The sequence below is a fragment of the Pagrus pagrus genome (assembly GCF_965226575.1).
Source record: "Pagrus pagrus genome assembly, chromosome: 16".
Taxonomy (NCBI): Eukaryota; Metazoa; Chordata; class Actinopteri; order Spariformes; family Sparidae; genus Pagrus; species Pagrus pagrus.
In genome coordinates this window covers 9776740-9801396 of record NC_140200.1, presented here as the reverse complement: position 1 = coordinate 9801396, position 24657 = coordinate 9776740, and the positions used below count along the sequence as shown (strand labels likewise).

Here is a 24657-nt window from a genome sequence, read left to right as displayed (position 1 = left end):
TAATATCAGCGTAGCATAATCATTATCTGTAACCATGCAGAAATACAGGGCTTAAACAGAAAGAATAGACTGGCAAATGTTGATTTAGAATTCAATTGTAGGCGTTATGAATGAAACCAGCTCAGCCCCTTTTCCTGTAGTTCTTTCACCAACCACAGACGTCACACTATATCAATGAATGGCAGAAAACTGCTACAGCTGGCATTGAGAGCATTGGCAAATATTTGATGACAGAAAGGACGGTAAGGTCATTGGTCATCCTTATAAACTGATGAAAATTGGCAAACATTTTCTTTTCAGTTCTTCCTCTACAGAGTAAAGCAATCACATGACAGTTGTCAGTCCATAAACAGTGGCAGTTTATTGTACCTGGTCCTCCTCTGTCCGTCAGCACACACAAACCCTTCTGAAGCTCTCTCGGGTAACTGGGTTAATGAACTGAGTATTGCGTTTCACAGGACTGGCAGTGCAGCAGTAGTAGGGGGTGTGGGGGGGCAGCCTCCCTGGTTGGCCCACATTGAGCACTACAGAGTGAAAGAGTAAACGACAGCAGCAACAACAGGGGGGAGGTATAGACTAATTATTTTTTCAATGGTGGGTGTCATTTAGGAGTGGCTGTAACACAGCTGAGCCCTCCATATGTCAGCATGGTTCCTGGATGTTGTGGTGGCATTAATGTACAGAGGCAGGTGCTGAACCACAGCTCTGTAATGACTGTTTTCCCAGTGAGGGTAATGAAAATGTACATCCTTATTTAAGATGTCAGATGGTATAATCAGCAGTCTTTTTAGCATACTGGGGCCGCATTAGGGACATAAATAACGTTGCTGTGGAAACTTGTTCAAGTATTACACATGCATTGGTGTTAATGTCTTTACTTAAGCAGTTAGTGGATGTTTGCTTACTGAATTATGTATGATTGATTTTGCACTGTCAGTAAAAAGAAAACGAGAAAGCTGCAAATCCAGTTAGTATACATTCCATAGTCACCTGACTCGGTCACGTCTTAATTCCCTCTGTACTCATTCCACAGAAGTGGGTCAGCAATATGACATATGACAAAAGACAATACACATATCTCAGTGATTGTGCCATAACACATACTGTATATCATGGTATCTGTATTTTTTTTTTGTCTGAATGTATAAGGACATGATGGGTGTGCACTGCAAACATGTTTTCTTAAGGGATCTTCCAGAGACTTCACTATATCTTATTATATTTTGTCACACCATGTTAGTGGATTTTGTCACCATGCCTACGCTACATTCCACACTAGTGCTCCATCTTACAATTATTTTTAATTTCAATTAACCTGCCGATTAATCTCTCGATGAATTGTTTGGTTTCCGGTAGAGCTACCACGATTAATCGATTAGTTGTCAACTATCTCTGATCTCTCTAAAAATGTGTATATGTTGTGTTTTTGTTCTTCGCTTTAGGCCTGTATCAGAATGTGATGCCCTTGATCGCGTCACTTCCAGCAGCAAATGTTTCAGAGCTAGACTTGACTATTTTCAAACTAGTTCAGTAATGTTTACGTCAATGAAGTGACCTAAAACGTCCCTGAATTGTTTGGGGGAAAGGTTCCTGCAGCTCCTGCTGGTGTCGGAGCTTCATGTACTCGGATCAGACTCTGTGTATGCTGTGTAGTGGATCCTGTGGGATAAACTGTGGACTTGCAGCACTCTGCTGGCCCGCCACAACAATAGGTCTGTATGACTGTTTGAATGTGCCATTCTTTGTGCGGTGTGCTTCACTTGGGCCAGACAATAGCTTCATTTAGCATCTCTTCTCTGTCGAGGTCTGCTCCGTCACCATAGCACCCCTGCCATGCCACACCCTGCCCCCAGTCTGGCCCGGCTTTGCACTTGTCCTCGCTGCTGGGACAGCTGGGCTTAGACAGCCATTGTTGGCCACACCCAAGACCCAACCTCACATTTTGAGGATTGTTGCTTTGTGGCTGAGCTGGAGAACCCCTCAGCTTGTTACATTTTGCATTTCATAGTATTTTTAACCAGAGGCTCATCTAACCTCTAACCTTGAGCTTGATGGAGAGCTTATAAACACCATTTACTGGAGAGACAAACACAAACAGAAAAGTCTGCAGGGCTTTAAAGCAGTGGTTTGCTATCTCTCCTTTGCAAATGTCATAAAAAATGATACAGTTTTTGCAAAATAGAACATAAACTTTTAAGGAGTAGATCAGAGTTGATATTTCTCAAAGGAAAGGCCATCATATTTATTTTAGCTGTTTCGGCGGTCATCTCCAAACTAATTTGGCCACAAGATGTGATAGTTTAGGTGACTGATTATGGCTCAACACCTCGGCTAAACTGTTTTTCTGAGGGAAATCTTAAATGATTTCTCTTGATGTGACAATCATTCTGTTTTAACAGACATAATTTTGGAGTAAACTCTACTTACTGCCTTGTTAGTTTACAACAACTTGGTCTTAAGAGCTTAACTTAAAGTGAGTCCTTTACAGTTTGCGATTTGGTTAAAATTCATTTTTTGAAGCGAACTGTAAATCTTTTATTCCATGGTTTAATTTACTGAAATTTTCAGTAAAATCACAAAAATATATCCTAAATATTAACATTGGCTGATGAGTTTAGATACTCACCCAATGGTTGCACACTGCTTGTCCCCTCCCAAGACCACTGACTCTTGACCTTCCCGATTGTCTGGAGGTTAAAGGGCAGTGCACCCTGTTTCCAGCTCCACCACTCAGCGGTGGCAGATTTTTAATTAATGGGCTTTAGGTTGACAGCTTTCAGACCTTTTGGTGAGTAATGGATCCTTCGTGGCAAGTCATCCACTCTCTCCTCAGTTTTATGAGCCATAAAAAATGCATCACAGCTACTAGATGATACGAACTGGGTCACATGTACTGGACCCTTAAGTGTAAATCCTACCCTGTTTACAAAAGTTGCCACCCATCCCTTGAAACCAGTATAATCATTAGGTGTTGATCTTTTCCGAAGTTTAGCCCAGTCACCGGTGTTGCAGCACAGACTCATCTCCACAGAGGAGGCTCCCTCCAGAGAAACAAGCTCTGATCTGCAGTCTTATGATTCTATAACGAGAACTGGGTGACCTATGAAATTGTATTTTGGGCCGATCTGAACTTGTTGCAGTTGTACCCTCGAGAGCACAGCACGAGTTGTGCTACTTCTGGCGCCTGTAGAGTTTCTTTTATGAGCCTGCTTAAAGAGATAAAGACTTAATGATCAAATGTGGCGCCTGGTCTCACAAGTTGATCAACAAGACCTTTTTAAAGGATATTGTCAGGTCTGCAACTAACGATTATTTTCATTCTCGATAAATTAAAATTAATCTGTCAGATGTTTTCTCGGCTAATCGATTAGTTGTTTGGTCTATAAAATGTCATTAAATGGAGAAAAATGTTGATCTGTGTCTCCCAAAGTTTACGATGATGTCCTCAAATCCTTTATTTTGTTCACAACCCAAAGATATTCAGTTCACTATCATACAGGGCTAAAGAAAACAGAAAACATTCACATTTAAGAAGCTGGAGCTTCTTTCATAAAACAGATCACATACTCAGATTAGTTCTGATCCAAAGTATGACTTAAGCAGAAAACCACGTATAAGTAGTTATTTAAAAAAAACCTTACTTTGATCTGGAAATGATCTTACCTCTGAGCAAAGTCCAGATTGGATATAAGTGATTTTCCTGCTTGTTATGTAGGGGTATTGCAGTTCAGGACAAGCTGCATGTTTGGCTTTTTTGTCAATCAACTGTGTAGTCCACTGAATGATATGCATTGTCCAGCTTCAAGTTTGATCTATTGCCATGATATCCAAAAAAGTTTTATTTTCTCTTTTTATCCATGGCTTAACTATAACTTATATAAGGGGAAAACACAAGGTAGTCAATTTAAGTCAACTGGAGATTTATAGTTCACAGGTGGATACGTTAGAAATTTGATTACAGCATCTTTTATAAATCTAACGTCAGCATGCCATCAGAAATGATTTCAAGACTGAATTCAAGTATAAATCCAAGAACATTTTAGTAAATAAGGCCGTTGGATTCAGAGAATATATATAAGCAGAAGACACCAGCGCTATCCTTTATTATTCTTTATCTAGCCTAGATAAGACCACATTGCAGAATAAGCGAACAGAGGACAGAGCAGTTCGTGTTTTTGCCCATATGGAGCTATAAACTAAAGAATTTACACTCGAAGCTAGAAAGATTAAGTCCAATTGCCCCCAGCTCAACACAGTAATAAATGTAGTATATACTCCAATAACTTCAGTTTTGGGAAATGGTCTTTCCTGGTTGAGTGACATAATTGTCTCAGGCTGTTACAGTATGTCACATGACAGAGGCTATATTTATATTCGCTTGCTTGGTTTTGTTCTTGACTGAAGTCTTTTAATCACTTAATTTTCTTCAGACTGTGTAGTTTTTTAATTAATAGCCTCGCTTTGCTTTTCCTCAAGAGCTCAAGAGCATGGCATTCAGCGGTAGTTAACAAAGTTAGAAAGTGACTGTTCTCTTGCCAGATTGAGAGAGTCGTGGCAAACCTCAGATTATCATGACAATGAGCGTCAACATTAATTACTTGTGTGCCTCAGATGCAAGATGTTGAAAGAGTGTAGCCGTGCTGCGGTTCAAACAAAGGCAGCATGTGGGTCCTGTCCTCTGTCTGTGTGTGTGTGTGTGTGTGTGTGTGTGTGTGTGTGTGTGTGTGTGTGTACGTGTGTGGGGGAGTCCCATAACTGAGATGCTGGCTTGGGAGGATGGAAGGGGGGTTTTATGGGCCAAGTGGGATTCATGTTTCAATCCTTGCTCGCCTCTATTCCCTTTGTCTAGGTCACATTATTAATGTTAATTCCCAAAGCAGAGAGGCTCGAAATAAGAATTTTGCATGGGTTTGCAGTTTGGGTGGGTTTGTGAGCCGCCTGTCTTGTTTGTTTTATTTGATATCTCTGCAGGAGAGGCTCCAGCTGGTTGGATGCCAAAATTTTGTCTGACAGCAAATTTTGTGTAGTCATCAGTTCAGGCTGCTACTTGTAGTTATGGTAATAACAGCTCAATCACCAAGAGCTGACGCGTGTTCAACATATCAAAGCCAACCTTATCACGCTCGCCACTGCAGCTCAGTTACTTGTATGACAGCATTTCAGCTGTAAAAATGCAAGTTCAAAACATTGTATTGTCTTTATTATCAGGGCATGTTGACAACAAGGATTAACCTCAAAAGATAGAAACTGTGGGAGTATCCAGGAATTTCTGAGGGTGCAGGCTTCTTCATCTGATTTGGAGCTTTGACGCTATCAAAATCTGAAGCTTGTTTTGACGTCAATTGCAGACAAAACCCCAATGACAACCTTACGAGTCACAGTTGTCTAATTTCTAAGTCTTAAGTGTGCACATTAATGCTTTAAAAATGCTCAGTGGACGTTTCAGAAATGACATGTGCATTTGCAGAAAGCGCCGTGCCTCCTGTTTGATTCATTTCTTTGATCATAATAGGTCAGATGCCAGCATGTTTCCTCCACAGACACGAACCAAAGCATGTGTAGCAGGCCTTGAAACGGCAGACAGATATCAGATTCAGCAGCAGTCTGTGCCAGAGCACTGCATGCTTTATCCTGCTCTTAAAATGCTGCCCCGCCCGCTCAGAGAGCACGCTCAAGTTCAGACAAGCAAAACAGCAAAGACAGAAAAATCTGTTTAGGCTACATCTCTTATCTTTCTTTCATTCATGAATTGATGCCTATTTAAATTCAAAAGTTTGCAACAGGAAAGGATCAGGAGGTTTCATTCTTTGGACCTGATCATGGATGGAGTGGTTCTAGATAATCCTTTGCATAATGTATAGAAATGAATGCACGCTTGGTTTATCAGTTTCTCTGTTGTTTGTATGCCTCCTAAGCTGCGTCGTCATTGGTATTTTTACAATGGTAATGTAATTTACTGTTTACTGAGTTAGCGTCTCCGGAGCCGGTAATGTTAGTCATGCACATTCTTATTGAATTTGTAGAATTTGTGATTGTTTAAAAAAGCAGCTTTGTTTGTCGGTTTCGCTGTGAAACACGTCCCGACTCCCCGAAGCAATGGTTATCTTCATTCTTTCCTGATGCAGTATGTTGACAGCTAGGAAATGTTCTCTGTTTACCTGGAAGAAAGCCACAGTAGCCACCGTCTTCCCTCCAGGAACAGAAGGTGTCCTGGTTTTCTTGGGCAGGGTTTTTAGGCCGCTGCAACATCGAGCAGGTTCCCACAGTATAACATATCTGTGCAATAACATTACTGTAGAAAAGCCGTCAAAACAGCCATGCAGTCAGACGAAACCAGCTGCGTCAACAGCTAAGTGTTCCTCAGAAGTGATTGTGTTTCAGCTTTTAGTAGTGACCATTGTCCGCGTCCATATTTCTTTCTTCTCTCACAGTTATGTAACTTGTTATACTTTTACTGGTGTTATGATTTTTGACGTGATCCATTAGAGCAACTGGTTCTTCTTTCAGCAGTCTAACCCTTAAAGCATAATTTGGGGATGATTTATGGTATAGTTTTGTTTGTGTCCCTCCCTTGATAGCTGAGACGCCACAGGGCAAAAGCTGTCAGGTCGATCCTGTTAAACAACAAGTGTCTGTGTTAACGTCCCCAATCATCCTTTTTCTGCTGTTTGTCTTTTGGTTTCATTTTTTTTTAATTGCACAGTCCAGCTCTTGCTTTAGTGCTCCCAGCAGATTTTCTAAGCTTTAATATTTTGTTCTGACTGATCTGGTCTCAGGTTGTTTTTCTGCTGCTGAGATTATGACACACTCTGAGATAAGCAGCTTGTAACTCAGCCATCCAGCCATGCAAGATGGCTGCATTCTGTATGCCAGCTTGGTCTCACTTTAGACTTTGCCTCTGTGTCAGTCAGTCATGCATCCGGGTGGCTATAAGCCAGTCTTACATCTGTGTTGGCAGTCAGAGATGAGGCCGAGACCTCAGACCTTTTCACATTGATTTGGTCTGGTGAACTAATTCTCAGAGTATCCATGTGTGACATTAGCTAATAGCTGCACAATACTTTGAAGCTGTCTTCACCCTCAGAGCAGACTGGACACTGATTGGATTATATTGGATTAACATTACTCTATTTGATTTGTTTGTTTATGTTTTACTTCTACTGTACTACTCAGTGCCTCCTCTCTCTTATCACTCTGCTCGAACCCGTAACCACTGGTTTCTCTGTGCTGTGAGCTTGGCCTACATCTGGAGGGATCAACAAGTTAAGCCACAGCCTTTTAACCCTCAAATTCTGTCAATCCGTTACAAGCACGTTCACTGCAGCTGCAGCCATTTGCCTCATAGTATTTTTGCAGCAGTGCCATCCACTTCTTTTGAGGTGAGCTTTTATCTTTGTGGCATTACATTCTCCAGGGTTTCCTGTGAATAAAGAAGTCAATTTAAAAAAAATTAGGGTCAAAGATGGAGATAAAATCGAAGAAAAAAAAACTGTTCGCACTTGGATACATCTTTGATTTGGAAAACTTTGACCCCTTTGATAATATTGGCCAACCAATATATTGGTGGGGCTCCACTTTCTGTGTTTACGAACAGATATTCAACACATTTTCAAAGACATGTGAAGGGAGGCTACTGTAACTGTTAAACTTTGCTTCATCATGTTAGCATGTTTATTTTTGACACAGGAAATAGATGCTCACTCTATCTGCTTATGTAAGAAAAGAGAAAGCATCATGTGGGTACTCAAGCCATATAAATTGAAAAAGCCCATCCCTACCATTAGGTTAATGTTATTTTCTCCACAAGATCGAGTTTGCAACTTCTATTCTCTTTTCAAAACACTCTTTGACTGTTTTCCTTCTCAAACGCTGATTATCTCAATGTCTACACTGTAAAGTCTTGTTTTCATACTTGAACATTTTCATGTTTGCATTTGGCTTCCTTGCACAGATTAGTGGATGCAGAAAGTCGTGTGGCCCTTCTGGGATGGACCTTTCCATTCCAGGGGGTAATTACAAGCCTTCCAGAGGAGTGGGTAGAGAGCAGCAGGACCCTTTCTAATCCTGGCATTTAATTTGTGAATGTTAGGGTCTCCTACAAGGGAAGGGCTGCATAAGTGGAATTTATGGATATAGCCCCACCCTGAATGAAACATATGTACGGTGTAGCCCTGTTTCCTTCCACCACATGATACGAGCCATAATATAACGTTCCCCCTTCACACATTCCTTCGCAGCAGTCTGAGAAACTCTTTTTTTTATTTAGGGGCTGTAAGTCATGATTTTGCTGAGAATATACTTATCATTAACATGCAGCAGAAGTTTCTGTTCATTTTCACAAACTCAGCGGACTGAGATGCTTTTCCGTTACTTCTATCACTCCATATTTTACACTGTAAGCAGAACGATAAACATCTCACCAAAGTCCTTTTTATTTCCCATAAAACCAGAAAAACTCGGTCAACAAGCGTGTAGTCACAGCTGAACTTTTCAGGGTCAGCTACAATCTGCAGCCAATCAAGTTTCCATGCTTGCTTGTATCACTTTTGATGTACTGTAAATAGATTCCCAAGCATCTGCAGCTTTCAATTTCGATCTTCATTCTTGTCAGTCAAATGTGGTGTCACAAAAGCAGTGTTTGGGGAGCCGTTACATATGTCGTTAAAGGGGTAAAGGGCAATCTTTAAAGAGATGTTTGCGTTGTGATTTATATGTTGTTATGTTTATGTTAAGCAGCTTGCTGGGTCAACACATCATAAAATCATGTGTATATGATTACCTTTTTCTTTCAGATTTTCAACAGGCAAAGTTCAGTTTTATCTGCCCGTACATGCTTAATGATTAACAGAAAAGTACAGTAAGGAGAGAAAAGGTTCACATAAACACTGCTTTTTGTCTTAAGTTCTGTTTGAATGGTTGTTGCAGAGCTGTAATCGTCAACTGTTTGCTTCCTAGGATCTGTAAGAGGAAATTTAGTTGAGAAAAGGACTCATTCATTGGTAGTTGAGCTGCGGGTTTGGTCTTGAGCACTGACTGCCTGTGCTGGTGCCAGTCTGAGAGCATTTTTCAGTTAATTAGGGTTTCTAGTTATCATTATGGATTTCCGTGTTTTTTAGGAGTCTGTTCAATGATATAGGCTAATAAAAACATCAATTTTGCAGGAAAGAAAAGAAAATATTAAGCAATAATAAGCTAATTAGGCCTTTTGTTGTTGTTGAAAGTCCAGCCTTGTGTTGGCCCAGTGTTTGCGTAGAAATTTCTGGCCCTTGGACAAATGTAGTTGATGATCCCTGTAGTAGAGTATGTTTAGCAGCTTTGGTTACCTTCAAATTTAGCGATGCATACCCTCAACCTAGAGATGGAATGAAGAGGTTGTCATGAGAGCTCGATTGCTTCTGCTGCACATGTGCATTTTCCTACTTTTAGTGTGTCAAATGGGAAAAGAAAAGAAAATGTTCTAGAGATTGAGTGTTGATGATCAGTATTTTATCCATGGTAGAATCCATCATAGTTTAAGTTCCCCTATCCAAAACACTCACTGGAGGTGTAATTGTCCTCATCAAGACAGAAACAGGGAGGTTAGACAAACCAAAATCACCATTTTATAAGGTTCTCTAGCTTTAGCTTGTTTAGCATAACTTGACGAAGTTGTCCCTAGAAACTGTTTAGAAAATGGCAGGCACTTTCAAAAAATACTTTTGGATTATTGGATGAATTATTGGACGAACCCCCTGTCCATCACTGTCTATTGGGGACTAACGTCAACCAATCAGATCAACAGTAGCAGAGCGATACCACCAGTGGAGCCCCATTGCTAAATCAAACTCTTCCTGTGTCTGTTGAGAGAAGAAAAAGCCTGTCAAGAAAAAGCCTTCAGCGCCAATCTTTCTTCTTCTTTCAACAAAGACATACTCTCCAGTGCTGATATAACTGATGCTAGCAGCAGCTACGCTAACCTGTTTAGGCGTCTCTAACTCGTCGTCACACCTAAACCAAACCTGTAGCTCTCGTCACAGCTACAGGTTTGGTTTAGGTGTGATAGGATGCTGATTGGTCGAATCACTGTGGTTCAGCCACAAATGCATAGTTTGAAGTCTGGCTAGATGAATTCACAAGATAACATGGTCACGTGATCTCTTGAATCAAGCTGCCTCACAAGGTAATGTGTAGCTGGCTGCCTTGTGTTAATAATCACGTTACGGTGGACACATAAGAGTCACAGTCACCTCTCACTCCTTAACTTGAAAGACAGACTTTGGTCATCGTGAGTTCCTGAAAACTTTGTACAAACATAACTCCCAATGACAGACCCACTGCCTATCAACGTGTCACCGTCCACAGCGTCCAACACATTTCCTCTTGTTTGTACCTGGTGCCCTTGAGGTCACCAAAACAACCAGTCCTGGCTTTTATTGACACGGATGATCTGTCCCAGCAGAACAGAAGCCCTCCATGAGAACCAGGACCTGTCTGTTATTCCAGCTGCATGACATTCTTTATAGAGGCAGCTACCCAGGACCGTACAGCTTCCACTGTTATCCACTCATGACTGCACCGGCGCGGCTCGCCACTGATGTCTGTAACCCCAGCCCTGTACAGATAAACTGTTTCACATAAGCCCATTTTCTTGGATCAAACCACAGTGCAGAATCAAACATTTTAAATCTAAGCAGAACGTTGCAATGCTTTAGAAGATTGTATTATATCAGCTAACGTGACGTGTGACTTGGAAGTGGTCCAGAAATCTTAAAGCTTCAGGCAACTTTACACGTTGGCATCTCTAAATGGCAGCAAGAGGCAGCTGTTTGAAGACTGAAGTTTTAATGACCAAAAATCTTGTAAAGGGACCTAATTGACCCCCAAACTGCACACTGACGTTAAGGAACCTGGTTGGTTTAAGGGATAAAGCGAGGCAGCATTTCTTTTAGTGAAAGTTTCTGAGTGCTCACCCACAGCTGTTGGAGCAAGAGTTTGAATTTGGCTTTTAAGTTTGATTTGTGACTTCCTTCTAGCAGAGAAGTGCCCTAGTCCAGACTTTCCTTGGCGAGTAGTGTAAATCCATAGTATCAGTTACAGTCTCAGTTACAGGGTGAGTGATATTCTCTTCTACCACACTCCCGATTATTCTGATTGGACAAAACTGTGTTGAATGACACAATATACAACAAAAGCACTATGACGTCTTGTTAACGTGATATCCAGCTGTAATGCCTGATTCACTTCTGAAGAACAGGAAGTTAATGACTATTAGTCAACACCTGCATGGAAACACGTAGGGCCCGAATCAGATATGTGACTCCTGTTTTCAAACGAGAACCTGTCTGATTTTCTCACCTGTTGTATTTACAAGACAAAGAAAGGATTGGTTTTGCTGTAGCCTCATGAATTACCTCAGAGTTGAATCATCACCCCTCTCATAGAGTTTTTTTGGCCCTGATCCTTGAGGTAACGTGTATCTGATACCATTAAAATAACTAGATATGTTCCTAACGACTAATTTACCTTACCAAAACCAAACTTTTTGGTAATCACTAGTTGGGGGAGCAACATTTAAACCACCAGCTGTTTGATCCAAATACTGAAGGTTCTGATTCATGATTATAAAGTTCATAAGACTAGATTATTGATGTGATGTTGATGAACTCAGTCACCTTTAATTTTCACATTTGTAGTGAAATGGGTTAGGGTTGAATGAATTCAGGTGAGATTATCCATAACTTGAGTTTAAATGTAAAGTTTTCCTCATGATTAAAACAAAAGCGTAGTTAAGGTTTCTTAACTAACTATACACTTTATTAAAAATCTAAATATACTCAAAACTATTTCTAGATTCTTGAATGAAATGATACGTTTTTGCGACATTTTTGAGTTTCATGGCAAACTTTTAGAGAAAATGAAGAATAAAAAGTCTGTTTACGTCTAAATGAACACATTTTAGTGGTAGTTGTGTAATGGGGTTTGTGTTTGAGACTTCACTTATTCACTTAAGTTACTTGGAAAACCTGCATGAAATGAGGAACTGAAATAGTTGCATTATTATATCCCTGGTTCTCTCATGTGAAATCTTGCAGCAGAAAGCCAAATTCCGGTGATGTTGTGTACATTTCTTTCAAGTGAAATATTTTCCCTCCACTTTCACAACCGTGGTGTTTATTCAGTCCAAAAAAATATTACTAAGTTGCAGTTACGGAATGTTTACGGATGCTGGATGCTGTGAGTCAGTAATTAACTGAGATGCAGGAGTGATGCTTTTGCTGTAAATCATGTGGGAGTGTCTGGGATTGTTTAGATTAAAATCGAGATATTTTGTCAGTTGTTTCGTCTTTGCCAGACTGTTTGGGTGGAATGTGTTTTTATTTATACACAGGAGGAGTATAAGGGAATTAAACTCTCCTGTTTTCTCTCCTGTCATATTTTTGAGATGATTTTATTTCTTTAGTAGCTTTGTGTCACTTTCACTGCCTCCCATCTCACACCACACACGTTTTACACCTCAGCTTTGTTTCCCTCCTGCAGCTCTCCAAACAAGCCCTCTCCAAACAAACCCTAAACAAGTTGTCCGAAGCCTAGTGTAGGAAGGGGGAGGGGGTGAGCTGGGCGGCGGCCACAGCTCGGCTGTATCCTATTAGGACTGGGAGTGTTGAAAAGGGGTGTGGCCTGGAGCCAGCAACATCTGTGCCTGTCCCCTCTGCCCCCACAGCACTCTGCAGAGAAAGGCAGAGAGTAGGAGGTTAGGGAGGGAGTGGATACGCCGAGGAGAAGTTCTCGCCGGCCAGCTGGCTGTTTGCAAGATCTCAAACAGCGGCTCGTGCTGTATGGCGAGTTTACCCCTTGTCTGCCCCTGTGCCATCAGAGAAAAACTAGTCTCCATCTCAGTGGATTTTTCTTGTCAGATGGCTTTGACAGCGTCTGGGATTGAACGACTTTGAACCTGCGTGGATTACATACCTTGCGTAGGAAATGCTCCGCTTCACGTTGTGTACCAGCATCGTTTTTTCTGTCGACAGTGCAGAAAGCAGGACACTGCAGTGAGTTGAGAATATCAAGGGAATGCTCAGAGCACACCAGAGGCGAGCTCACTCCTGGACAGGGTAAGACGAGCTCAATGAATCTGCCTGTTCTACCCCATAATCAAATGAATGCGAGGAAAAGGAGTGCAGGAGCCGGCTATCTTCTGATTGGAATGTGTGTGTGTGGTTGCATGTGACCGGTATAGTCGGAGGCTATCAGTGTCTCTGTGTGTGTGCATGATGGGAGTCGGGGCTGCTGGTTTGCTTTATCACTCCCCAGGCTGGATTCCTCTCCCCAAGACGTAGGTGATTGTGTCATGTCTGTCTAATTAGGAGGTGTCGGTGCGGAAAATGGTGTTGCCGTAGTAACCAGGGGGGAGGGGAGGATGACAGGGTGCTCCGACTCGGCCCCGGGGCTGATTTCTTGGTGAGAGAGTTGTCCTGTCTGTACGGGGAATGCCCCATAATGACAAGGCTGGTCTGTAGATAGGGTGAGGTGGTGGTAGAAATATGCGCACACACACACAGAGGAGGCTATGGGCTGCTACCTCCCACTAGCTTCTCCCTGTGGTTTGGCGAATGCAGCCCATTATCAGTGTCAAATGAGTGAGCGAGAGAGAGGATGGCATACTTTTTTCCATCATGGGGGCGGAGTGCAGATAATCAAGTCAATGAAAAGGAAAGTCACCTTGAGCAGAGAGAGGTCTGCTCATTCACCTCGCTCATTTCCTGTCGCTGCCCATCCTTCTCGGGTTCCACTCCTCAGCTCCCCTCGAGAGGCTATGAATACCCCACATCGCGTGTAAATACTATACAGAGTGATGTATTACAAAGCACTGACAGCTAGTCTTTGTAACTCAGGATTTAATGGTGCCTCTGAGTGATGGCAAGCGAGATTTTACCCTGTAATCCTTAATGGTTTTGTTATTTGTTTTTGTGCGCTGAATTAGAGAGACAATCCTATTTTCTCCCCTATAAACATCCAGAGCAGATTAAAAAGGAGGGTAATGTACGGTGGAAAGGGGCTTACATTAAATCACCCACCCACCCACCCAGCTTGCACCCGTCACCCACCGCTCTGGTTACCATAGCAACTGAGGAAGAGGTAGGGATTTTTAAAGGACAGGCTGCATGCAGCGCAGGGTATCCTAGAGGAGATTACAGTGCTCTCCACACCACATTATTAATGATCTGAGAGGTTGTCCGTTTTTACTTCTCAGAAATGCATTTGTGACCAACGCTGGACTGTGCCCAGCTGTGGTGCACGTGATAATGTTTACTCTTCATGATGACCATTGGTGCTTTATGATGGTCTCAGTGGTGCAAAGTCCACATCCTATATCTAGACTCACCAAAGGTTAATTCATTTGTGGTCTTGATATTTAGCAGTGTCTCTTAATTTCCAGTTTTCTGTTATTCACTGCTAAATTGTATTGATGCTGATCATCTCATAGTCAATAGTCTGTCTGTTCATGTTGATAGGAGCACAGACATATTGTTTCCACTAATTTTGTGACGGTACTGATTCTCTCCGATTTCTGCTGATAGTCGAGGGTTTATTGCCCCTTTAGTCCAGTGGTTTTCAACCTTGTTTGTCAGATGTGCGCCTGCAGCCCTATCAGATGAGCCTAAATACCCCTTCATCGATTGCAGTTGTCATGCTACAGATGCCATTTAAGCTGATTTTTGAACTGGATGTTACTAGTTATATGAATATAGCCATTTTTTTCAATACAAAAGGAATTGCCAGGTCACTTCTATCAAGTTTGCTTGATAGAGGTCAAGTTTGCTTGAATTAATTTGATTGTATTTCTGTGTACTATTTATCCATCACCTTTAGCTACCTATTTTAACAATGTATCTATAAATTTTAGCTATGTATACATTGTAACTATTTATCCCTAATGTTTGGCTAATCATTTCTGTGATCAACTGTGTTAACTATTACTTCAGCAAGCTGTTTCAGCCATTTATCCAGGATTTGTAGCTAACTATTACAGTAGTTTATCAATTATTTTTGCTAACAAATTTATCCTCACTTAGTTCGCTATTTCAACCATTTATGCAGTACTTTTTGCTAATTCAAACATTTATCTAAGACTTTTAGCTAACTGTATTAGTTTTTCTCTTTCTGATTTCCAAAATATACTGTTGTTGTCGTTATACCACAATAAATGTAAGAGAACTAGCCTGACTGTCAATTCGGCTAAACCCGCTCAACCCAGTTATGAGATATCTTGATTGTCCAGTCTAAATGATAATACACAGCAATTTTCCCACCATCTCCTCACTGAGTAATATGCTTTGGGTCATTAGATTCAAGACAAAACACTGCATTTGTTTGGAGTTGCACATTAAGAACATCCAAAACATACTGGATACAAATCAAAACTGCAAATTTATCTATCTTAGAAAAACAGGTTTTTTAATTCGTTTATAACCCAAACTTGAACCTGCATGACAAATGCAGATCCTAAAAGTTAAGCTGCTGTTGTGAAATAGGCAAATTGTTTGCAATATCAACATCGAAAGTATGCGTATGTGTTAAACTTTGCCTTTTTTGCTCATATTTTTCATATATTATGAAGCAGGGTGATGAGGGTTACTCGTGTTTTATGGGCTTTTTTTTAACAAAACTGTAATTTTTTCCACTGTTTTGGAACACAGCCAAAAAACCTGAACCCAGATGACTAAGCTAAAAACCTGGCAAGGATATTGTCCCATGTTTAAGTAGATTCCCTCTTTGCCCGGAGTCTAACCTCCACTTGAAGGGTTGACCCGAGGAAGAATGCTAACACGTTTAGAGTAGGGGGTTGTAGAGTCTGTCTGCAGAACAAGTTTGACAACCTTGCCTGCGGAAAGAGCAACAGCCTTTAACCTGCCTTTTAATCTCTGTCCTCCCTAACATTTCAGCCGCACACTCCCTAATCCTAAATGTACATTTTTTTGGCTTTGTGCTATTATTCATTCATGTAAGAATTAAAGGGGAATACCACTGAATAACTTTTTAAGGCGTGGAACTCATCATTTATCATATATTTTATAAATAATGAGTCAAATTTCCATCTAATCTGTGACTAAAGGCAGTTACATAATCATGAATTCTCTCAAGTTTTGGAGATTTGTTCAAAGCTTTATCCCCATTGACCCCAAGTATAGTTTCTAGTTCTGTGCAAAACATGCTAAAGTTTAAACACACATACATGGTGTGTCTGCCCATGAATGGAGCATCTCTTAAGGAAAAAGAAACCTCTCAAGCATCTCTTTATCAGCACTTTGTTCACGAAATAATGCTAGGACTTCAGGATGTGAAATGAACAGTAAGCTAGTGAGCTTCCACTCATCACAGCCTTTATCTTCTGTTCCTGTTTTTTGATCATTACTGGCCAGATAATTGAGCTCGACTGTTAAAATCAGCTGTGGCCACAGTTAAAGAGGCTGGTTTTTAACTAATCTAATTGAACACAGACCGGCTGTGACAAGGTCCCCGGATGAAACGTGTGAGGACCATGAGTCTGTGTAATGAGGAAGGATGTGGAAAACAATTAGATTACCTCTTTGTGACGTGGCTAATAGAGTTCCCCTCTCTCAGTTACAGCAGATACTGGAGTGTCTGTGTGTTGGTAACAGAGTACAGAATGGTATTTAGCTTTATTGTGGACCGTTAAATGTTATGTTGTGATCCAAAACACAGACAGAATTTTAGATGATTTTGCATTCGACCTGATTGCTCAGTATTTGCATTGTAGTATGAAACCTTCCGTATAGTAACAGTGAAACTTATCATAAAAGCCCTTGGATATTGGGCTCAGCACCAAAATGCAATATTTATGAGTAGCAAACAGAAGAGTGTTGTAACTCGCAGTTGTTTTTCCAGTTATCTGACGAATCAGTTTGTCTGGAAAAGGTGAGTAGACAATGAAAAATTCCCATAACTGTTTTCCACAGCACAAGGAGGTATGTGTCTTGTGTCGCGAACATGTAGGAAACCCAAATCTGCAAATACTTGAATTTTAGAAGCTGGAATCAGAATGTTTTACTTTTATTTTTGATTAATTACTTAAATATTGGCTTATCACAGATACATTGGTATCGGTGTAGATGTGGTTCGACGTGTGTTTATGAATAGTTTTTTTTTTTACAGAACATAATGCAGAAAAAGTTGCTTGGAGCCATTTTTGAGAGTTCAATTCCCAGTGAAGTTACTTTGTCAGTGCATTATGTAATTTTGGACAATAAAGTCTATTGTTAAATTGTACAATATCCTGCCTCGATTACATAACATTTTGTCACAAGTGTTTTATAACCACATTTGAGAGATCATTGCCAAAAATATGTTTATGTCTATATTCTGTTGATATAATAATATTGGCCGATATATTGACGTCTGAATTGTCTTACTTTCTTATGTTAGTATTGGCATCTGCCCCAAAAATCCATCATCGGACTTAACTAAGAAATCAAGGTAGTTTTTTGTTGGTGTTATTTATTGCCAAAAACAACATTGGTTTGGCAAAGATACAGTACAAACACTGGAGCAGTGCTCTGTCGCTCAAAATAAACACATAAATCAATGCGCACACCGACACTCGCATCATAACAACTGGAAAACTACCGCACCAAATGAATCACATCACATTCCAGCCTATGAAATGTTTTGCACGACAGTCACAGCTCACCGTAACTCTGTCACAATCCACTGTTGCTACTTCAAAGCCCTACAAGATCTGAACTTTTTCAACCCGTAGCTGTGTAGACAAGTATAAAATGTATGAGCTGGTGGAAGAAATGTTTCCTTTGTCTCTGTCTGCACTCTCTCTCTCTCTGTCCCTGTATGCTAATCCTGTAATCTGAGAGCCACTTGAGCACTACTCCCTCAGCCATGTGACATTAATGCTCCAGAGGCAATGCCTTTGTCATATCTTGACACACAATCCTGTAACGTAAATGCACATGAGCACACAGACATCAGAGCCCAACAGTTCAGCTACTGTAGCGCTGCTGCATTCACACTGAGGGCAGTTTTGACGGCTCTCTGTCGTCTGACTGGCCATCACTGAGAAGTGATTGATTTTAATCTCCTCTTAACCTGCCTGTCAGCGTTTAATGTCGTGGCCCAGTTATTTTCTGATGTGTGTCCAAGTCTGCATGTGTTTACTCATTGGGTACTTAGGGCGCCATAAAGTAATTGGCTGAACGAGCGTTATGCATGCCATCCAGCTGTGCAAGACAATTGAGAAAATAGCAAAACCAAAGTAAAAATAATTGCCAAATAGCTGTCAGTCATTAGAAATAGCATGGTCTGATCAGTTTACTTTCAGTTAGAAGTTTGTGGTGTTGACTTTGAGCAAAAACATGAGGCAGATTTGAGTTTTTCTGTATTGGGAAAAGCAGTACATGTTGAGAAATGGAGATTGTTTTATTACTTTTGATTGTTGTTTCTGTTGAGCATTTTGTGGTCGAGTCAAAACAGTTTTGAGTTTCACAGTTTAAGCAACCGCTCTGTGTCCTAATATTGGGTTGCTCATTGATTTTCAGCTGGGCAGCTCCCAGCTCAGGCTGTGTGTTTTGATGAAAAGGACTACCACTAGCCTTCCCTGTGTGACTCCTGAGCCTTTTGTTTGCAGCTGTCCAGATTGATCCAAAATAAATTGCCATGGGTAGTGCACAACAGACGCTGGGGGTTTTCCAAAAGTCCTTAAACCTCTTGAGTGAAGCACACTGCAATCCTTAAACCAGAAACTGTGTCTCCACTGGCTTTTTTTAATATAAGCACACTATTGAGCTCAGTTGTTTTAATTTTTTTGTCAGATTGAGAAACACTTTAATTCAGTGTAGGGAAACGCTAGAAACGACACTACTGAGAATGTCGTGATGATTTACATTGGAAATACTGTGGCGGGCTGATCATGAAATTGCAAGTCTGATCCATCCCAAATCCTAAATCGGAAAAGAAGATTAAACTTCTGTGCACCAAATGCCTTTCTGGTCCGCCTATAACACAGCTTTAGCTATACTCTGTACAACCACAGTGGTCGGACCCAAAACAACACATGAAATTATTTAGTTTTTTTGTGGCTCTTAATGTGACAGGACGATTGTAACCGCGAAGACATTTATGCTGTCTCGGGTCAGGAGTGGCACAATCCAAGGATGATAATAATAGCAACATGACACTTTATTGATTCCATTTTTCGTGACACATTTCATTTAGATCGGTTGGCTCCATAGAGAGGTCAGGGTCAGGCAGAGCCAATGTCCCTGGAGCAGTGGAAGCGAGTCAGAGCCTCACTCAAGGACATTTCTAAAAGGTAGATTATTGCTAATTATACCGCTGAGCCTGTGACATACTGTAACTCCCTTCAAAACAATTCAAGGTGAAGCAACCCTGCAGTGTCATATGGTGTTCTTGTATCGATTGTCATTTCTGCTTCAACACTCACATACTCACTCAAGGTTTCCTCCGTTGTCTTTGGCTGTAGAGCTCCTTTGTTCTATTAGAAACACAGGAGAGCTGTTCTGCGGTATCCCGTCCCAATCATCATTAGTGTGACTGATCATTTAGGCAGCCGTAGCAGCTGTAGATATCAAAAATTAAAAGTTCATCTCAGTGCTAGAAACTGCTGAGAGATGCCAGCTGGGGCAGAAGAAGGTATTTCACACATCTGTTTTCAATACACTACTGTCCACTGTGTTCTCTCCCCAAGGTTGAATTCCTGCTCCAAGAGAGGCACTTTTTGACTTAATAGCGTCAACTTCAAGTTGACATATTAATATTCATGAATTATGCACAAAGCTGCCATTTTAGACAGCAATTATTTTATAATGTGCATAATTTCACTTGGATTTGACTGGTTTTGAGTAGTTTGATTGCACACTTTTTCAGATTTCCGTCATGTTTGGCAGCATTCAGTACTTTGCTTGCTGCGGTTACTACTTTGTGGATTTTTTGACATCTTTTGACATAGGGCACATGCACCCATTGTGAAATTCCCAGCTGATACCGATGTCGTCTTTGTTGTTGACCAACTTGTTTTAATTTTAAACAAATAACCGATCTGTCATTTATCCCTTCACTATACTGTCTTTGAAAGATCCCAAATTAGACTGTACAATTTTATGAAACAACCTTTAATACAACCTTCTTTCACAGAGAAAATAAGCTTTTCTTTGAGAAGTAGCTGCTTCAAAAGCCTTTACAGCCCACTTTACAACTACCTACTCAATGTTAAGAATACTTCAGTACTTACATAACCTTACAAACTGATGGCAGGGGTGTTACGAGCCAGTACTTCAATGACTTTAACAGCAAAAAATTGATGTGAAACAACAGATAAACATCGGTCACTGTTAATGGTCAGTGTCATCTTACTAGCAGAGAGGTAAATAGCAGTCAACAAGTTGAATATCAGCTGATACTGATGTTGGGCTGATAAATCGGTGCATCCCTATTTATGTTACCAACGCCACAAATGTCTTTTGGTTTTTGGCCTTTTAAGATTACCTAACCTTATAGGAGCTCTGTGGCAAGGGGTGGCACTGTTTGATTGGCTTTTGTACAAGGGATGGCAGCACCTGTCGTAACAAAATGTATTTCCACTGCATGACACATACGGTCAATGCAGATGCCATTCAGCTAATGATACAAATCTTGTAGTAAGCTTGAACAGTATAATAATTTGAGCAAGAGTTGAGCAAAATGGACAGAACTGAATCAGAGAAAAGGAAAATAGGCCTTGGCTAAGCTGGTAGACAACAGCTGGATGAAAAGCGTCAGAGCATCTTTGAATTCTTGCTCTCTGTTCTTCATTCCTCTTGCACATGTTAAGTAACGTGAGCGTCTCTCTGTGTTTAGCTTAAGAAGCTCCTCTCTGCTTCTGCCTTTTCTCTCCGGCCGACCTGACACTTGCGCAGGTTTAATGTAGTCAATCTTGGGAAGGCACCATGCACGGGTTTACACACACTTTACAAACACTGGGATTCTTCTTACAGTCTGGACTCAGGCCAGGTCACCCGCCAAACCACATGGTCACGAAAACAACAAGGCTATCCAAGGATAGAAATCTTGTACGGACAAAGACAGAAGTGTTTGTGTGATTTTGAGTGGGCGGGTTTAATTATTGGATGTGTATGAATGAAGGAGCACAAAAGAATCTGACTTCTACTGTAAGCAGCAGCCCACAGAAGTCATTATGTTTCTTCAGTAGAGTCCAGGAGTCGATTTATGTCAGTATAAACAACATTCTTCATGATTATATGGAAAGTTTAGCTGTTACATGGCATTATCATCAACGTGGAGACTGTTAACCTCTCAAACATGCCAACAACATGGATAGTTCCTGGAAATTACTATTAATTCCATTCACTTTTACTGTTTGTATTGTGATTCTGTTAGAAGTAATCTAATTTCCTTCTCGTTTCGAGCAGGTGGATGGTGTTGTCTTGTGGGTGTTGTTAAGGGTCACAAGGCTCACCTGGCTATGAGAGGAATGTCCTCTTGTTCTAACAGGTCTCTGTTATGTTGGGAACCTTGACCGTCTGACAGACAACCTCCGGAGGCTAATGTCGGAGCACTAGGGTCTCGCAGGTTAACAATTACAGCACAAACACAAAGTTCTAACAGTGACACGGCGACTGAATGTTCAAACCTGAAGCGCCCCCGCTCTTTGCCCTCACGGTCTGCCCTTTTGTACCCTCCCTACATGGCCGAGTCGTGGCACATCCACAGGTTCCTGTAGCTGGCCTGGGACCAGCGCTGTCCCACTCTGACTCGGGGGTTTATACAAAGTTTACAGCTTGCTTTAGCTAATGGAAAAGATGGGCAGTTTTGTGGACTAATATGGTCAAAGAGGGCTTTGAATTGCTTCTTCCCCTTCATGCTAGAATAGATGGTGCGCGTGAAGCCAAGCAGCTGCTGCTGAGGCCTCTGGTAGTCTATTTGGAAAAGTCAAGGATGTGTCAAAATAAATACACTATTCATTGTGTGTAGTAAGAGTGAGCTGCTGTGTACTTTATCCCACGTGTGGCCGTTTGGTCTCGGGTACCTTGTGTATGTAGTACACTTTAAGTTCTTTCATTCACTGCAATTTGTATACATTTTCCGTCTTTATTTAGAGAACAGGGATTATTCTTGTCATGGGATAAATTTGGCCATTGTTAGTTTTGTTTGACAATTCGCCCAGTTATTACACGTTTCTTGGCCACCAGGAACACAAGTGGTAATTTGGATTAATGTCTACTGTCTCCGATTAAATGGTCATTGCAATAAATTATTGATAACACAGCTTACTTTGGAACACAATATTAAATTGTTAAATGTATCTTATCTTTGTACCTTTGTCCCTTCTTATGTTTTTGTTAGCATCAGCATATTAAAGGAGACATTAAAGCAAAGATTAAAAAATGTATGGTGCAATAGGGTTGGACTAATAGACAATGCTATTGTCCATCGCCAATGGTTTGTGTTTTTTTCAATTGTGTTGTTGTTTTCTTTGCCTAGCCACCTCAGTATGGCTAGCCAGCTAAGTTTGTTTCAAGCTTCTGAGGCTGAACACAGCCACGGACTTGTGGTGCAGAGACGAAAACCCTTTTAAATGAGCACAGGGATGTACTGTATGTCGGACGCTCACCAGGCGGGGATGTGAAAGTTAATCTGACTCTCTTGGTGAGATCACAGGGTCAGAGCGAGAGTGGTAAAACAGTGGGATGCAATGTGAAAATAATATGACAGATTTTGAGATTTTCCTGGAGGTTGGAAAACGGCTCTAGTGACTGTCCCAAATTAGAAAAGTACAGCTTTTGGAGAGAGGAAACAGGGATGAACCAAAAAAGTGACTAAAATGGGACTGTGATGGCATCATGCTTTATTTAGGTAGACCACAAAACATACTTTTTATTGACTCTACTTAGAAAACGTTGCCTTAGGAAATGTCCTCACTTTCCCTTTTAGAAGAGATAACTTTAGCTCTCGTACGTTGCCTCAGCCCACTGAGTGTAATGAACCGCAATCTTCGATTACAGTGAATCTATGACCTGACCCTGTTAAATTTAGATTGCATCACTTTGCTTATGATGCATTCTGTCTGGGCAAAGACTCAAACACTTTGAAAGGTCAAGTGAACGTGGTTATGTCTAGAGAGCTGACGGTCACCAAGAAAAGACGTTCAGAAATTCCTGCAGGTCAGTGCAGCCTCTGCGGTTATGATACTTGGCATCGCTGCTGTGCACAGCAGGGAGAGAGACTGCAGAGCTGTTTTTGTGACATGCTGACGACACTGTCCTCGTGGATATCTGGACACCACGTCTTTGTTTTGCCAGACAGCAGAGAGGTCTTGTGCACTTTAGTCCATTATTCCTGCTTGGAGCCGAGCCAGCAGATCTGAGAACACACACTGCATCTGTCTCCTCTCTCACTCTGCATGTTTGTACAAATTAGTAGTTTGTTACAAATCAAATCTGGCTGTGTTTTCGGTAGTGAAATCTGAGGTCCGTCTTTTCTCAGAACTGTACCTTTTGTTTCAGTTTTTAGCTTTAGCAACCGAGTAAGCTGAAACTCTTGATGTTTGAAAAGCTGCAACCAGAGAACCAAATGCTCCACGAACAGTTCAAGCTGATCCCAGGTCAAAATACCGTCTGAAGAGATAACAATAAGGGCTGGAACATTAAACAAGAGTTGGAGTCTGCGGCCATGCTAACAGATCTTTGAGGCTATACTTTGGCACAGCAGTGCTTTGAGCTAAATTCTACCCCCTTTTTATAGTATCAAATAACCAATTAAAACCAAACTTATCAGAAAATGTATGATTAATCACGTATACTGTAGTAAGCCAGTTTGGGGCGATCAAGATGTTTTTGCTTTAATTTTTGGGGAGCTGCATTTTAGCTGTCTTTATGTACAGTCAATGGCTGAGACATTTCACTCAAAATTACAGACTCTTGGTGACAGTAGATGAGGTCAAAGGATCATCAATAGCAGTAAGATTCATTTTCTGGGGACCATGATTGTTGATACAACTTTTTTTGCCAAGCTACCCAGTGGATTTATTAGGTTGGACATCTCCGCTGTGCACTGGCGTCAGTGCAACAAGATGATTGGCTCATATGTTCCCTCATCGGCGGTTATAAAGCAGGCGATTGGCTTTTGGGGAAAAGAGGCGGGAATATGTGTCGTCTCTGGTGTTATAGGCTTTTCTTCTCAAAATGCTTGAATTGGTTTGTCTCTCTCCTCTCTGGTACAACCGACACTCTGAGCTAGAGCCCCGCTGCTTGCATAGCTAAAACCAACCTCAAAATACCCCTAAGCGTTTGGAAATCTAAACTGAATCCTCACCTGGCAGTACAAGACTTTCTGTAATGTGCTCAACCCCTTTCATCAATGCTGTTCATTTATAACAGCTGATTTCTGTGTAATTGTATCTGTGATATAGAGGCAGGGCAGATGTGGCAGTACTCCAAGTGGATTGCATACATTTCCTACATAACGGATAAAACTGCAGCTGCTAGAGACCAAACCAAATGTGTAATCATATCTGCTAAGTCAGGGAGAAAGGGAGGGCGTCTGGTCATGATGATTATCAGGATGATTGAGGCGGTGTATATTTGGGTTGGACGTGGACTCCAAACACCTTATAATGACTCGTCTCTGGCC

The 24657-nt window shown here is 41.1% G+C and overlaps 1 protein-coding gene across 5 annotated transcripts in view; it reads left to right on the top strand.

The window, feature by feature from the left end:
- daam1b (dishevelled associated activator of morphogenesis 1b) overlaps window positions 1-24657 on the top strand; it is a 50561-nt gene that overhangs the window by 3870 nt on the left and 22034 nt on the right. The window contains exon 1 of one of the 5 annotated variants that reach the window (XM_084378386.1): window positions 12700-13091. The exons of the other annotated variants lie outside the window; for them this stretch is intronic. The gene's annotated coding sequence lies outside the window, so the exon portion shown is untranslated. Of the gene's footprint in view, window positions 1-12699; window positions 13092-24657 lie in introns of those variants that run through there. 5 annotated transcript variants of the gene reach the window in all.